The sequence below is a fragment of the Geotrypetes seraphini genome, chromosome 8 (assembly GCF_902459505.1).
Source record: "Geotrypetes seraphini chromosome 8, aGeoSer1.1, whole genome shotgun sequence".
Lineage (NCBI taxonomy): Eukaryota > Metazoa > Chordata > Amphibia > Gymnophiona > Dermophiidae > Geotrypetes > Geotrypetes seraphini.
Genome location: NC_047091.1, coordinates 151,908,792 through 151,926,733, shown reverse-complemented (window position 1 = coordinate 151,926,733; position 17,942 = coordinate 151,908,792).

Genomic DNA, 17,942 nt, shown 5'->3' with positions numbered 1-17,942 from the left:
TTGTAAAGTTATCCTCCTCAAAGTACGGTCTTGTGCATGTAACGCCTCCTTCAGGGTGGCTCTGGGTCCGGTGCCCAGTCTGGCTGGACTCCCCCAAAGATAGTCTCAGTCGATCCCTCACTCGGTTAGCGTTTGGTGCCTCCACCTAGGGAAAAGAAATGTTAGCGGGTGGGTTCACCCTCTTCTGTGAACAATCTTGGCTAATAAATTAAACTGATTTATTTGAACTATGTACATAGGTCTAATCAAATAAATTGTCAGGAATAGCTTTTAACAATTCCAATACTTCCACACTTTAACCAACACTAGTGCAGATAATTCAACAGTGTTTGTATACTATTCAGATATTCAAACCCTTTGTTTATATCTCGTGAACCTTTAACTCTCAGTTCAAATCCAGCATTTCCTAAACCGTTGAGCCCCTTTCAGTTCTGACTTCCTATAGTGTGGTTATAAGTTCCTCTCAAGCTTCTTAGCTTAGTCACTAGGTGGGCATGGCTGTGTACCTAGATCCCTCCTTCCCTTTTCAATCCACCCTTGCCCAGTCCCCAAATTCTCACCCAATCCATAGAAGCTCTTAGGGGGTCAGTGGGTGCTGTCTTTCCCGGCTGGTAGGCTTGCCCCTGTGGCAGCCTCCTGTTGGTAATTCCTTAGCTATGGTAGAAAGATTTTGGCTCCACTGCTTCAACAAGAACCAAACTTGATTAGAGCCTCCCCTCTTCCTGGCCTCATGCAGATTAGCCTTCCCTGGTCTCTCTAAACAGTTATTTGGAGGTTTCTCTCTTCAATCTTCCTGGCCTCATGCAGATTAGCCTTCCCTGATCTCTCTAAACAGTTATGTGGAGGTTTCTCTCTTCAAACAGCTTCTTTCTCAATTAGTACAACATGGATACCGAGCCATTTTGATTGACTAGCAGGTACTTGGTTAAACAGCCACATCCCTTGGACAGGACTGTATTCAACCTTAACCTTATGGTCCTCTCCTCCACCCCCAGCCATTAGTCCAGTTCAATAACAAGCTTTACAACCTATGGCTAAGATTCTAATTAAAGGGGTGGAATATCCCCTTGTACCATCTTTACGAGTGGAGTGGAAAGGGTGGATGTGAATCACTTGTTCACTCTTTCCAAAAATACTAGGACTAGGGGATATGCAATGAAGCTACTAAGCAGTAGATTTAAAACTAACTGTCGAAAATATTTCTTCACACGAGTAGTTAAACTCTGGAATTTGTTGCCAGAGAATGTGGTGAAATCAGTTAGCGGGGTTTAAAAAAAGTTTGGCTAATTTCCTAAAAGAGAATTCCATAGGCCATTATTGAGATGGCTCAGGGAAATCCACTGCTTATTCTTAGGATAAGCAGCATAGAATCTGTTTTGCTACTTGGGATCTAGTTAGGTACTTGGAACCTGGATTTGCCACTGTTGGAAACAGGATATTGGGCTTGATCAACCTTTGGTCTACCCTAGTATGACAAATTTTATGTTCTTATGATAGAGGTTTGGGTGGACAGAGTGAAGGTTGCCAAAGTGATTCAAATATCTTTTATGTATGTATGTAAATATTTTGAATGTGCTCAATATCGATTGTTTGTCCAAGCTTTGATTTTGGGGACTTTGGATTATTGTAATATTTTATATTTGTCTTGTTCATGGGATTTATTTAAATAACTACAGACTTGTCAAAATACAGCTGTACAGCTGATTTTCTCATTATCCAAGTTTGATCATATTTCAGCTTATCATGTGAGATTATATTGGTTTTCAGTTGAGACGCAAATAAAGTTAAAATTTTACTGTGTGCTTTACAAAGTATTATATGGCTTAGCTCCTCTATATTTGACCTCCAGATTCAATTGGCTGGAAAATACATGATCTCATAGAGGTCATGGATTATTTAGCTGACTGACAAAGGGAAGAAAAGATTGGAAGTACTGGAGAATCTATATGCTTATCAGGCAACTAAACTGGATGAGGACATAAGAACATAAGAACTGCCATCTCCGATCAGACCTTCGGTCCATCAAGTCCGGCGATCCGCACACGCGGAGGCCCAGCCAGGTGTACACCTGGCGTAATTTTAGTCACCCATATCCCTCTATGCCTCTCGTAAGGAGATGTGCATCTAGTTTGCTTTTAAAACCTAGAACGGTGGATTCTGTAATCTCCTCTGGAAGAGCATTCCAGGTGTCCACCACTAGTTGCGTGAAGCAGAACTTCCTGATATTTGTCCTGGACTTGTCCCCCCTTAGTTTCAGTCCATGTCCTCTTGTCAGTGTCACATTGGAATTGTAAATAATTTTTTTTCCTGTTCTATTTTGTCGATTCCTTTCAGTATTTTGAAAGTCTCAATCATATCCCCTCGCAGTCTCCTTTTCTCATAGGAGAACAATCCCAGTCTCTTAAGTCGTTCCTTGTATTCCAAGTTCTCCATACCTTTTATTAGCTTCGTTGCTCTTCTCTGCACCCTCTCCAGCAGTTTTATATCCTTCTTTAGGTTGGGAGACCAAAGTTGGACACAGTATTCAAAGTGTGGTCTGACCATTGCTCTATAAAGCGGCATTATAACTTTCTCTGATCTACTCGTGATTCCTTTCTTTATCATGCCTAACATTCTATTTGCTTTCTTTGCCGCTACCATGCATTGTGCCAACGGATTCAGGGTCCTATCTATCAGTACACCCAGGTCCTTTTCTTGTTCGCTCTTACCCAGAGTTGCATCTGACATTCTATACTCGTGTTCCTTGTTCTTTCTCCCTAAATGCATTACTTTGCACTTTTCCACATTAAACTTCATCTGCCATTTCTCCTCCCATTCTCTAACTGACACAAGTCACTCTGGAGTTCCTCGCTATCCTTCTGCGATCTGATTACCCAGCATAGCTTTGTGTCGTCTGCAAACTTGATGATCTCACTGGATGTTCCTTCTTCTAGGTCATTGATGAATATATTAAATAAGATGGGCCCAAGTACCAAGCCCTGGGGCACACCGCTAGTCACTCTCCCAGTCTGAGAACTTCCCATTTATGCCCACTCTCTGCTTTCTGTTCTCCAGACGTTTTGGGATTGTTGGGCGCTGTGCTCAGTTTTAAACATTTTAAAGTTGTATTAAAAATATTGCTGTTTTGAAGATCACAGACATTCGGGGGTTCTGGCAGGAGGGACTGGGCATCCCTCCTGCCTGTATTCATCACAGGGTTGGGGGTGGGGTGGAACAGGTTCCCTGCTGCTAAACTGATCACAGCAGGGAGATTCCCTTACTGCGATCAGCTCAGCGGCAACCTGATTCTCTAACTGGCATCTGTAACATGGATGCCGGTTAGAGAATCATGGTTTTAGGTGAGTGATTGTATATAGGACGCCTGTGTGGGATTCTCAAAAGCCGCTTAGGTGGCTTCTGAGACCAGATGTCCTATACAGAATCTGACCCTTTCTCTACTGGATTTCTGGATGTCTTTCCCAAAACGTCCAAACTCAGACTTAGATGTCCTTTCAAAAATGCCTCTTCACGTATAGTGGGGCCATATTACAAACCTATGTATCCAAGTAGAAACATAGAAAGATGACGGCAGAAAAGGGCCATAGCCCATCGAGTCTGCCCACTCCATTAACCCTCCCCAAACAACCCCCTAAGGGGTTGCTCACAGGTGGCATCACCTCTACACTGCCCTTGTAAAGATCCGACGTGGGCATCCTATTTTTTCTTAAAATCTTGTATGCTGCTGGCCACGATCACTTGCTCTGGGAGTTTGTTTCAATGGTCTACCATTCTTTCTGTGAAGAAGTACTTCCTGGTATCCCCATGAAATTTCCCGCCCCTGATTCTTAGCGGATGTCCTCTTGTGGCCGACAGACCCTTGAAAGAGAAAATGTTGTCTTCCACCTCTATGCGGCCAGTGATGTACTTAAATGTCTCAATCATGTCTCCCCTCTCCCTACGCTCTTCGAGAGAGTATAGCCGCAATCTGTGCAGCCTGTCCTCGTATGAGAAATCCTTAAGCCCCAAGATCATCCTAGTGGCCAATTAACCAGTGAACATGGTTTCCTCTACCGGGGGGGAGGGGGAAAGAGTGATGAAAAGTTCTCAGCCCTACCAACTTCCTAAATTCTGAGCGTTATTTTGCTATTGTAGCTTGAAAAGAGTGTTATTTTATTTTGCAACATGCCAGTTTGCAGAATTGTAATGCTATGTTTTGACATTGTTTCAGATCATTGATTGAACATTGTCAGTGAAAAGTGTGGAATTTTCAAGTGTGAAACTCCAAACCGTCATGAAGTTCCTATTCCTGCAGAACAAAACTCCAAAGGAAATCCATGAATGTATGATGCAAACACTGAGTGACAAATGCCCATTATACTCCACAGGGAAGAAGTGGTGTGCAAACTTTCAGCATGCAGATTTTGAAATCAAAGACGTGGTAAGGTCTGGGAGGCTTCAAACGGTGTCAACTCCTGAAATTGTTGACCATGTCCATGACCTGATTTTGGCATATCAGCAAATATTAGCTAAAGCAATTGCTGAGACACTACAGATATCCAAGAAATGTGCTAGGTCAGCCAAGTGGGTGCCCAAATGTTTGAATGCTGATGAGAAATGACATGGCGTGGACACGTCCGAGTTGATTTTGCAGCACTTTCAGTGAGCTGTGCCAACTTTTTGGAACGACTAGGTACTGTTGATGAAACATGTTTACACAACTAATAGTCCTGAGACAAAACAACAGTCCATGCGATGGCGGCACTCAGGTTCTCCAAGGCCAAGGAAATTCAAGACCCAAAAGTCAGCAGGAAAGGTCAAAGCCACAGGGTTTTGGGATCAGGAAAGTGTTGTAATGTCTGACTATCTTCCAAGGGGCCAAACATTTAGTACAGAATACTGCTGTAACTTTCTGTGCTGATTATAGTAACATAGTAGATGACGGCAGATAAAGACCCGAATGGTCCATCCAGTCTGCCCAACCTGATTCAATTTAAATTATTATTATTATTATTTTTTTTTTTTCTTCTTAGCTATTTCTGGGCGAGAATCCAAAGCTTTACCCGGTACTGTGCTTGGGTTCCAACTGCCGAAATCTCTGTTAAGACTTACTCCAGCCCATCTACACCCTCCCAGCCATTGAAGCCCTCCCCTGCCCATCCTCCTCCAAACGGCCATGCACAGACACAGACCGTACAAGTCTGCCCAGTAACTGGCCTAGTTCAATCTTTAATATTATTTTCTGATTCTAAATCTTCTGTGTTCATCCCACGCTTCTTTGAACTCAGTCACAGTTTTACTCTCCACCACCTCTCTCGGGAGCGCATTCCAGGCATCCACCACCCTCTCCGTAAAGTAGAATTTCCTAACATTGCCCCCGAATCTACCACCCCTCAACCTCAAATTATGTCCTCTGGTTTTACCATTTTCCTTTCTCTGGAAAAGATTTTGTTCTACGTTAATACCCTTTAAGTATTTGAACGTCTGAATCATATCTCCCCTGTCTCTCCTTTCCTCTAGGGTATACATATTCAGGGCTTCCAGTCTCTCCTCATACGTCTTCTGGCGCAAGCCTCCTATCATTTTCGTCGCCCTCCTCTGGACCGCCTCTTTCAGGCACTGAAAGAAAAAAGGAGAGGGAAGTTCTCTTTTTGCAAGACAATGCACCTGCTCACAAGACTGGCAAAACGATGGATGTTTTGATGCAGGTAGGGTTTTAGTGCATAGAGCATCCACCCTACTCACCAGATCTTGCTCCATCTGACTATTTCCTGTTTCAAAACTTTAAAAAGAGTTTGACAGGGTGACAAATTTTCAAATGATTTGGAGGTGATTGTAGCAGCGGAGCAGAATTTCAGTGACCAGACATCAGAGTGTTTTTTGGAAGAGTTACAGAATCTTGAGACATGATGTGCCAAGTGTGTTGAACTTACGGGTGAATATGTAGAATAACTTGTAGGTTTCATGGTTCCACATCACTCCCGTCTGGGTTGGGCTGAGAACGTTTCAGCACCCACTCGTAAGCTGAGCGGGAGTCCCCCCAGCTGCACTGCTACCAGTAAGAGGTTGTGTTTCAATATTGTGTTTTTATTCACTAGGGAGAGGCAGATTCCCTGGAGTCCTAAAAAGCTTGCTTGTTCCTCACTATTGAAAATATGATATTTATTTTTGTTAGTATTTACATACCACTAATAACCTAAGGGCTCCTTTTACGAAGCCCCGTTAGCGGTTTAACGTGTGTAATAACGTGTGCTAATTTTCCGGCCGCGCTAGCCACTACCGTCTCCTCTTGAGCAGGCGGTAGTTTTTCGGCTAGCGCGGGGGTTAGCGCGTGTTAAAAAGGTGTGTGTGATAAAGCCGCAAATGTGGCTTCGTAAAAGGAGCCTAAGTGATTTACATTCAAGTACTCAAGCATTTTTACCTAACTGTCCCACTCTATCTAATGTACCTGGGGCAATGGGGGATTAAGGCCAGGGTTTTCAAAAACCCCACATTAAAAAGCGATGGTCTGCTAATGCAGCCGTTTTGATACTAAATCAAAAAACCTGAGACATTCTTAAAAAATCATGCATGCAAATAAGATCTGTGGACAGTAGTGAAGATTTCCTACATTTGCATGTGCCCATCACTGATGGGCACATGCGCAGAAAAGACGCTGTCAAAAAAGCTCCCCAAAACACACTCTCCCACTGCCCCTGTGTTGTGATGCAGCAGGAGAGATGCCCATCCGCTGCATCACAACACCCCATCCCTAAAATTCTAGCCGCGACCACCCCTGCAGCAGGAGAAATGCCCACTCTCTCCTGCTGCACTAAATAAAATAAATCCTGCTGTGACCTTACCTGAACGCGCCTCCCCCCCACCCCGGCATCAGGAGGGATGCTCACTCTCTCCTGCTGCACTAAACTACCCTCCGTGACCCAAACCGACTCCTCCCCCATTAGTAGTGACCCCCTTCCTCTATCTCTGCTGCACCCCTCCCCCTTACCTGAACAGATGAGCCAGATGGAGGTGGACATCCTCATCGCAGCTGCTGTATAATTGTCTAAAATGGGTATTCTCCTCCCCGGTACATCTGTGATCTGATTAGCCCAGGGTGTTTAAGGGAGGGGCCTTAAACAACATGGGCCAATCAGAGCCTCAGGCCCCTCTCTGGATGCATCAGGAAGGGTCCTAAGACTCTGATTGGCCGGAATGCCTAAGGCCCCACCTATGGGGTGTCCGGGCCAATCAGCGGAGGATTTATTTTATTTAGTATAGCAGGGTAGAGTGGGCATCTCTCCTGCTAGGGGGAGGGGGGTGGTTGGGTCAGGTAAAGTGCAGCGGGAGCGAGGGGGCATCTCTCCTGCTGCGGTTGGGGGTCGCAGCAGGATTTTTTAATTTAGTGCAGCAGGAGATAGTGGGCATCTCTCCTGCTGCAGGGGGGTTGCGGCCAGGATTTTAGGGAAGGGGTGTTGTGATGCAGCGGATGGGCATCTCTCCCGCTGACACTGACCAGTACCTCTGCACCAGTCCCTAAGTGACTTGTTCAGCATCACAAGGAGCAGCACCTCCATTGACAGGAGTGTAGATGGAGAACTCCTGCTCAGCTTAGAGGGAACAGTGCCAGTGAAACCACAATTTTATTTAGAACGAGAAATGAAAAATGGGGGATTAAGGAGAATTGTCTCATTAATCCATTTGGAAAGACCTAGCTGAATCAGGAAATGTGATTTAATATATGTGTTGTGACTGGTACAGGACCTTGTCAGGTAGTGCAGAGGCCACAGGAGGGAGCTCTGTGTCCCTGGGTGGCCGGTACAGAGGCCTGTCATGTGGTGCAGAGGTCACAGTGGGGGAGCACTGTGATCCTGGGCAGCTGATACAGAGGCCTGGCATATAGTGCAAAGACCACAGGTGGGAGCTCTGTGACCCTGGAATGCCAGTACAGGGTTGATCATTTGCTGTAGAGGCCAGAAGGGGGAGCTCTATGTCTGATCAGAGGAGAAGGACCATGGATGGTAAGGCACTTTCAGGAAAGGGGGGTGGGGGTGGACTACAACTCCCTGGAGGCTTAGGGACCAGGGGCATGTCCTTCAGAGCGCTGGTAAACTGAAGGATCCTCTGGGAAAAATAGAGAACACCTTTGAATAGCCTCAGTAAAAGGAAGTCCAAGGAAAGGAATTCTATGTTAGCCACGGGTGTATCCCAGGGTTGAGATGCTCCAGAACCTTCCCAACCACTGTATAAAAGCAGCTAGATTTGAGGAGAAAGGGAGGGATATGAGTGGAGCAGCCAGAGCCTACTAGCAGATGAAAGAAGGGAAGCCTGCCCGAAGTTGCTGAGGAGGTCCTTGAAGAAAGATAGCTCTACGAGCAGTGAGTAAGACTTGGTAGGACTGGAATATGGACAGAGATAGTAAATGACTGTTTGTATTTAGGAAGAAAATGTGTAGCGAAAATGACCTGCAAGTGGTTTATAAGCCTTGGCAGGGGCAGACACTGTGATAAACTTCAAGTTGCCACTTTGCACTTTGATGTCAGAGGGAAGGCTTCCGGGTCAGCTGTTTGCAGCATGTTGGAATCGCTGCCCGTGGCCTTGTTAAGAAACACATGTATCTACCTGAATGGAAAGAGGAGGAGGAGGCCACCAGGACACAGAGGAGTTTGCATGAACTTGGGACACAGAATGGAGGGAGGGAAGAAGGGAGTGTGTTGGGATATAGAAGGGAAGGAGAGGGTATGAACTTGGGACACAGAATGGAAGGAGAGAGGGTGAACTTGGGTCACAAAATGGAGGGGAAGAAAGGGCATGTACTTGGGACATAGGATGGAGGGAGGGAAAGAGATGCTAAGGTGGGGGAGGGAATAGAAAGGGGAATTGTTGGGCATGGGTGTCTGAAGGAGAGGGAAAGAGATGATGCACAAGGGGAAAAGGAGAATTGTTGGGCATAGGGAGGAAAAAAGAATTATTGGACATGGTGGTGAGATAGGAGTGAGGTAAAGATATATGGGGAAGAGAGAGAAGAGGGAGAAATGTTGGATGTGGTGGTGGAGAGAGAACAGTGGGACAGATGGAAAGGGATATAAGAGAGAGGAATGTTGGATATGAGGGTGGAGGGAATGGAATAAAGAATAAAGAGTCAGCAAATACTTCAGCACTGAAAAAATACGTAAAAACAGAAATGCATTTCCTTTTTTTTGAACACAATACAAAGACATCTTCTATATACATTTCCCAAAATTAACGTATTTCAGTCAATAAATTCCTTTTTTTATCTTTGTTGTCTGGAGATTTATTTTTCCATTTGTCTTCTGCAAATTCTTCTTCAGTTGCTATCCATTGGCTCCTGCTACCATGGTCCAGCATTTCTTCCTCCCCGCCGTCCCATTAAACAGCATCCTCACTCCGTTCTGTCCTGGATCAATCTTCTTTTTTCCCTCCCCACCCTTGCACAGCCTTTCTTCCTCTCTATCCTCCACCCCCATGTGCAACATGTCTGTCTCTCTCTCACTGTCCACCATCTCTCTTTCTCTCATTCCCTCCCTTGCTGCAAAGGGAGTGGGGAAACCGAGAGAGAGGGATTCAGAGTGCATTTCTCCCACCTCTCTTCTCCCTCTCTCATCCCCCTGCCCCGGTGCAGCATCTTTTTGCCCTCCCCACCAGTCCGATGCCCAACATTTTTCATTCTATCACCCGTCTCCCCACCAAGATGGCGCCCATGGTGGTCCACCCCCTCCCTTACTACACCACTGCCCAGAGTCACAAGGAGCTGCAGTGGGAACCAAGCCCATTTTGCCAGTTCTACGGGCCACTGCACTAACCACTAGGCTACTTCTCCACTCTCTACTCCTGCCACTGTGAAACAAATGCTCTCCATTTTATGATTGTTGAAGAGTAGAATTCCCTAATGTACTTTATTGTGGAAATGATGCACTGAGTGTTCTTTCAGTCTGGATCATCATTTCCAAGGCTGAGCTGTTAGAAATGGAAACTCCATGATCTATAGCTTTCAGCTGAGCCCTGAGACCTTCCTTCAATCATGTCTAGGAAGATTTCTGGGAATAAATATTAATTTTGCAGAGGGGTTTACAGGATGTTTCATATTCCTGAGAGAATGTGCAAACTCCTGAATGCAGATATCCTGAATGCAGATGCAAGAGAGAAACTTGTAATCTGCAGTGAGATACCTTTAGAATGGACTAACTTAATACCTATTTGATTAGTTTTCAAAGGCAACACCTTCTTCTTCATTTCTTATCTGAAGAAGAAGGTATTCCTTTTGAAAGTCAATAAAAAATTGCATTAAGTTAGTCTAATAAAAAGATATCATCTTACATTTGTTTTGTTTTATTACTTTTAAAAGTGGACTAACGTGGTTATAGCACCTCTGGAATAAAGGGGCATAAGGTGAAGGTGAAATAGGACAGACTCAGGAGTAACTTAAGGAAATATTTATTGATGAAAAGGGTGGTGAATGCATGAAATGATCTCCTTAACCTAACCAACTTGTAATGCACCCATATCTGCTTGTCATTCCCTCTATAGTCCCCTACCCTATCCGTCTCATGTGTCTTCTTCTAATTCCCTACCTAAGCAGCATGTATAGATTCACCCTTTCTCCATAGACAAACAGGGGATATGCAGGCACACTTGAAGGTGAAGTCCTCTAACAGGACTGGCCGGAGTTCTCCCCTAGCTAGGTAAGCTTTTAAACCTTTCTCTGACTTCAGAGAAAGGGCGGGACCGCCGGAAGAGGAAGCAGCGTAGACACAAGGCTAAGAGAAGGGGCAGGACCGCCGGCAGAGGAAGCAGCAGGATGACGGTAGGCAGCTTCTACATGATGGGGGGGGGGAGGCTTTGGGGGTGCGAGCGGTCCTTCGGGTGGGGGTGCGGGTGCGAGCGGTCCTGTGGGGGGGTGAATCGGACGTCGGGGGGGGCATCAGGCTTTCAGGGTGGGGACAGGACTTCAAGGGGGAGAGGAGAGTTGGGGCGGGCTAAAGGATTGTCGGGCTGGCCAGAGGAGAGTCGGGGCGGGCTAAAGGAGAGTCGGGCTGGCCAGAGGAGAGTCAGGGCGGACTAAAGGAGAGTCGGGCTGGCCAGAGGAGAGTCGGAGCGGGCGAAAGGAGAGTCGGGCAGCGACGGGAGAGTCGGGGCGGCATGCGCGGTATACGGGTGTGCGCGGTATATAAAAATTTATTTACATAAATTACAGTTTCCCGCGCACTATACCCGTGTGCGCATTTTACACGGGTGCGCGGTATATGAGTGAAAATACGGTACATAAGATCTTGTGGGGGCCACAAGGGCACACATAAGTCCCCTAAGCCCCATCAATCATTACATCTCTCACAATACCCAAGATATCATTCACACACAACTGACTCACATCTGAGCTCAGGGATCACCCCAATATCTTTTTCTCACTGGAAATATTATTTTCCAGAAGCAAAAACACACATTCAATACACACAGAAAAAGGGAATATCATATATGAATAATACACAAGTAATCACCAATATACACAAAGTATCCAGAAAGCAGCTCAACACATAGTGGCCTCAAACAGACACAGTCTCGTAAGTATGCTATAAAAAGTGCAGAAAAGACCTCAGTGTCTTAAGGGGAACCAACAGTCCCCTATAGACAATCTTGTCTCCACTAGTACAAAATTCTCCAATAGTCTTCTAATCAAAAATCTTCTAATTTCTGCATACAATCTTCACATAACATTTATAGTGCATTTCAAATACAGATGAGTAGGAAGACAAAAACTTATCTGTCGAGGATCCAATCTGCCGTGGGCAAGAGCAGGGAAGGATACAGTTGTGTAAACTTGGAGCGTATACATCTGTTTCGCAGTCAGCAATTCCCACCACTGTAACACAATCGCTCCTTTTAAGAGTGTCCAATTTCCAACAGGGCCCCTGTTTCACCATAGATTCATCAGGGAAATCACTAGAAAACGAGAGTAATCAAAACACTAAACTTTACAAAAAAACAAAACTGTTACAACACTAATCCTCTAGCTTCATCATCTGTAGAAAAATAGCTCCCTGGTGTCTACTCCGATTTAAAGCTGACATCGTAAGCACGTCACAACATGCTGACATCACCCATTCATCAAACAGTTCTTCATTCAAATACTAGATCAAAAATCTTTTCCACTTTAAAAAAAACGCTTATCATAAGTGCACCAAAACACACTGACATCTACCACTCCTCCAGTAGTTCTTCATTCAAATCATCCATCAAAAAACATTTCAATATAATGAGGACATACTGTCCTCTATTTCAATGTGCTGACATCAAACAATTCACCAGTGATCAAGCAAAAAACAATTCACAAGTGATCACGCAAAAAAACATTTCCATTCAATAGAGGCATTCAACCCTACAGGTCAACAGGTGTTCAAATAATAAATCCATCTCTGTTCTCTCTGTTTTATTAGTCGTTTAAAGTCCCCTCCCCGTATAGACGGGCACATTTGTTCTGTTATCCAATATCGTAAATCAGAAAATATTTGTTTATAGTCCATACAATGTTGCACCAATGGTGCCTCCAATTTTTCCCTAAATACACGGGATGTCTGTCCCACATATAACTTATCACAGGGGCAACAAATCATGTAAATTACTCCCTGAGTTTTGCAAGTGGTGTATTATTTTAAATCATAATAACTCTTCTGGTCATAGGGATTCTGTAATGACCTGCATTCTTGCATTACTAGACATACTGTACAGTGACCACATTTGAAATGTCCCACCTGAAAAGGATTAGGTCCCAATTCCTGCCCCATACTTTCTCTCTGTCATTTGCAAGCCAGATGCATCTGGGGACATATCTTAGAGGCAAGAAATGATCTCCGAAACATGTCCAGTTTATTGTCAGCTTTACCACTCTTTTATATCATTTTACATGAGTCAATGTCGTCAGCATGTGACGTAAATGCAAACCATATATGGACACAGGTCACATGAAACTTTAAAAGAAATAACAAGCATCTTTCTATCTAAAGACTGAAGTCCAAAGGGTGCCTTGGTCAGAAGAGCCTCTTATCTAAAGCTGCTTGCAAATACAGCTATGAAAACAATTGAATTCACTTCACAACAAGATAACACACATCTTCTCAAACATAAAATGGCCTTGCAGTATTTCAGAGAAGGAAAAACAAACAGGGTCTGGTTTTCTTACAGCTTCAAACACAGTCTAAGGAAAACTACAAGACGTGTCCCTTCACCACCCTCCCACTTCCTTCCATAGAAATCACTGATCGTCCAATGGCCCCTTTACTTGTAGGGCATAATACCTCTTGCAAGTTCTTATTTCTGGAAAATGCCACTATTACTTTGCAATCATTAAAACGAGGATGTACAGATGGGGGGGGGGGGGCATGGCTTGGAAGCGCTACTGAATGGACGGGTAATTGAGAGGCTCCTCATACCCAGGCACTTATTTTAAGATTTTTTATATTTTACAAGTGATATTTTCTCATAAAACGTTTAACTCACCGGATTATGGCTTCTACAAAGCAAACTAAACTGGAGGCAGCTTTTGCAGCTGGAGGGAAAATGAAACGATTGAAAGTTGACCCACCGACACCATCGAAGATTCCCCTGCCTGCCAACGCTTCTGAATCAATAGATCTGATAGAGAAATTGTGTTCAATCAAATTGTTACTGCAGAGCAATTTAGAACAGCTTGCAGCAGTACGAGAAGATGTTTCAAACCTGGCAAAACAGATGGAACTGGTGAATCATCGTATGGAGCAGCTGGAGAATCAAGTGGAAAAAACAGAAATAGGTCAGCTGCAATGTGGGAAAGACCACAAAACCCTGCAGCATATGGGGAAACAACTGGAAGACTATGAAAACAGATCATGTAGAAATAATGTGAGAATCCTGGGGCTTTCGGAGGGAGTGGAAGGGAAAGATACTGCTTCATTCCTGGAAGATTTAATCTCTAAATTGCTCACCCTTTCTTCCAAGTATCCACTAGAGATTGAATGAGCACATAGAATTTCAAATACACCATTAATTTTTCGATTTGGATAGGCAAATGGCTGGAAAACCGAAAGCAGAGAGTGGGCATAAATGGGAAGTTCTCCGACTGGGAGAGAGTGACTAGTGGTGTGCCCCAGGGCTCGGTACTTGGGCCGATCCTTTTTAATATTTATATCAATGACCTGGAAAACGGAACATCCAGTGAGATCATCAAGTTTGCAGACGACACAAAACTCTGCCGGGCAATCAGATCGCAGGAGGACAGTGAGGAACTCCAGAGCGATTTGTGTCGGTTACAAAAATGGGCGGAGAAATGGCAGATGAAGTTCAACGTGGAGAAATGCAAGGTAATGCATTTAGGCAGTAAAAATAAGGAATACGAGTACAGAATGTCAGGTGCAACTCTGGGGAAAAGTGAACAAGAAAGAGATCTGGGTGTACTGATAGATAGGACCCTGAAGCCGTCGGCACAATGCGTGGCAGCGGCAAATAAGGCAAATAGAATGTTGGGCATGATAAAGAAAGGAATCTCGAGTAGATCGGAGAAAGTTATAATGCCGCTTTATAGGGCAATGGTCAGACCCCACTTGGAATACTGCGTCCAACATTGGTCTCCCTACCTAAAGAAGGATATAAAACTGCTGGAGAGGGTGCAGAGACGAGCAACTAAACTAGTGAAGGGTATGGAGAAACTGGAATATGAGGATCGACTTAAAACACTGGGATTGTTCTCCCTTGAGAAAAGGAGACTGCGTGGGGATATGATCGAGACCTTCAAAATACTGAAAGGAATTGACAAAATAGAGCAGAGAAGATTATTTACAATGTCCAATTTGACACGGACAAGAGGACATGAAATGAAGCTAAGGGGGGGCAAGTTCAGGACTAATGTCAGGAAGTTCTGCTTCACACAGAGAGTGGTTGACATCTGGAATACTCTCCCAGGGGAGATTATTGCGGAATCGACAGTCCTAGGTTTCAAAAGCAAACTAGATGCATATCTCCTTGAGATAGGCATATAAAGATATGGTTGGCTATAAAATAAGCCAGGTGAATACCTAGCAGGGCCTCCGCGTGTGCGGATCGCCGGACTTGATGGACCGAAGGTCTGATCCGGAGATGGCGCTTCTTATGTTCTTATGTTCTTATGAGTTTTGCGCATGCCCTAGAAATTTTCCGACTCACTAAAGAGAACAGAAACTTGAAATTTAAAGAGTCAAAAATTATATTTGTTTCGGATTTTGCAAGAACAACAGCTAATCAACGTAAACAATTCTTGTTGTTAAGACCACAGTTGCAACAGATCAGGGCAAAATATGGCCTCTTCTATCCGGCTGTCATGCGGATTACACACGCTAACCATACCATCCAATTTGATGACCCAGCAAAGCTAAAGGAATACATTTCCCAACAGAAAGAGCCAATGTCATAAGGAGACATGCAAAAATACAAACTTAAATAATAATTTCACATGACTTGCACTGGTTCTTTTTTCTATATCGTAATTATACACTTTGTTTGTTTTTGTTTTTTTTTTTAAACATATGCTGTTGTGGAAATTGTCTGGAGATTTTTGGTGTGTAGAGCTTGAGACTTTGAGAATTCGGGCTGGTGAGTGGACTGGATGGAGCATGCCTGGTATTTGAATGAAAACCGCCAGGCATGTGAATATCTTTAGAAGCATGGAAAAAGAGAGAAGATGGTTATGGCAGTTGAAAGAGGGAGAGAAGACACAGTCAACTGATTTGCCTAATTAAAAATGACCGATGGTCATAACAAGAGATTTGAACTATGGTAATCAGGCTGACAGGGAAGGAGGCCTATGAATCTCTCAGTCAATTAATTGGTATAGAAAGGATGTAGAGGAAGAGGAGACCAAGTGACTCAGTGTCAGCTGTTCTATATGGTCCTATTACTGCTGGGAGATCTGATGTTTTTTTATAATCAGTGACACTCATAGATTTGTGCAATGAATTTAGGTTTTGCACTTCAAGGTCTAAGGTTCAAGTCTCTAAATTATATGCGTGCTTGTTCTTCATTATACTACAAGAATTTATAATATCCATGGGAAAAGTGACTCCGTTGAAATATGGATATCGAGCTGCAGCGTGCGTTGTTCACATTTTCATCGACTACGGGATTGAGATGCAGAATGACAAAGTATAATATAAAAGACTGAGGAAGAGAGGTGGTTTTAACGAAGATTTGATCCTGTTGTCTTTTGGGTTTTAAAAGGGGGAAGAAGGAAGATTTTTCTTCTAATTCATGATATTCTACATCCATCTGTTGACTTTAGGTCATGTAGTTTCTACTGGTGCAGGTCATAGTTTTTAATTAATTTGCATGATATTTATCATATTTATTATATCTTTATCATAATATATACATTAGTGGATTGTAGAACTATTACTGACTTAGAGCTGGATATATTTATACATATAAGGAGGATATCTTATTGATATTTATATTCAATATTTAATACCATTTATAAGTCAAGAACATTGGAATTATATGGGCCTTGAATTTAGGACTCCTTTTACTAAGGTGTGCTAGCGTTTTTAGCGTGTGCTACAATGCCGCACACACTAACCCCACACTACACAGAAAATACTAACTCAAGCACGCGCTAAAACTGCTAGCGCACCTTAGTAAAAGGAGCCTTCAGTATTGAAGATTAGCCAATATACATAAATAATTGATGGTAAGAAAGGATTGTTTTGTTTTGTTTTTAATGAGTAGTACTATCTGGGGAAATGAATTGGGCGGTTCAATGGGAATTTATGTTTTTATAGATATAATGAGCTGGTACAATAAATTATTTAATATATTAGATAAATTTTGGATTATTAAATGCAATTTAATGATATGTAGATATTATATAGGTAGAAATGCAATGGAAATCTAATCTGGTAAGGGGAAAGAGGGTTTATTTATTGGGGTTTTTCACATATTTATATTGATTTTTTTAAAAATAAATTGGTAATGATTATGACTTATTTTTATTATTTATATATTCTACTTTAATGTGACTTACACAATTAATTAATATTATACTCTGGTGATGATAAAGGGAGGAATTTGTTATACACAACTATACAAAGTAGGGTAAATATAGTCAATTACTGATATTCAATTCATTAAAATACTATACCAAGAATACTATAACATAAAATTAATTAAATATTTAATTTATTGATTTCTTTAATTCAATTCATATCCTAAAAACTAACAAAATTTATTTCATCTACAATACCATGTAATACACAGTGCAAAATGCTACTAATAATAAAAATCATAGGCTGGGAAAAGCTACAGGTACTATCTAAAGCTTTAAAATAGAGTCCATCAATCAGTCTTCAAGGTTCTTAATGATGTTAAGTTTTGAAACCATTCAGGCCCAATGAAGCTCACTTATCTTGATGATGAGTCAATTAAAGTCCCAATATCTCCTTGAGTAGTAATCTGTAGGCTTGACCAGGCCAGTTGTTCCTTATATTAATGATCCAATTAGAAATGCTTAATCAGTTCTGAGGTTCTCATTTCTTAATCCTTAAAGTTTTCCAATTTGAATTACTTATATTTTTCAATCAGCATAAGCCTCCAACTCCAGCTGAGTTTCAGTTGAGTCCATCATCAGGGAGGTTGAAGATATAAGTACTGACATTACTTCTGATACAGATCTCCGGCTGAGAGTTCCTGCAGGACAAACAACCCAGTAAGCTTATCAAATCAATGGGCTTAGATAATTTAGTACAGTCCTGTGGCTTGAAAGATATATGGCGGATCCTTCACTTTAATGCTTGAGAATTTTTTTTTTTTGCTCGCATGTACATAAATCATTTTCAAGAATAGATTACATTTTTGTTTCAGATCAATTAACTCAGCAGGTTACAAAAGCCAGCATAGACCCAATTATTTTATCAGATCATGCTGGAGTTTGGATTGAATTTAAATTTGCTGAACAAGATTGTAGTAGACCTGGA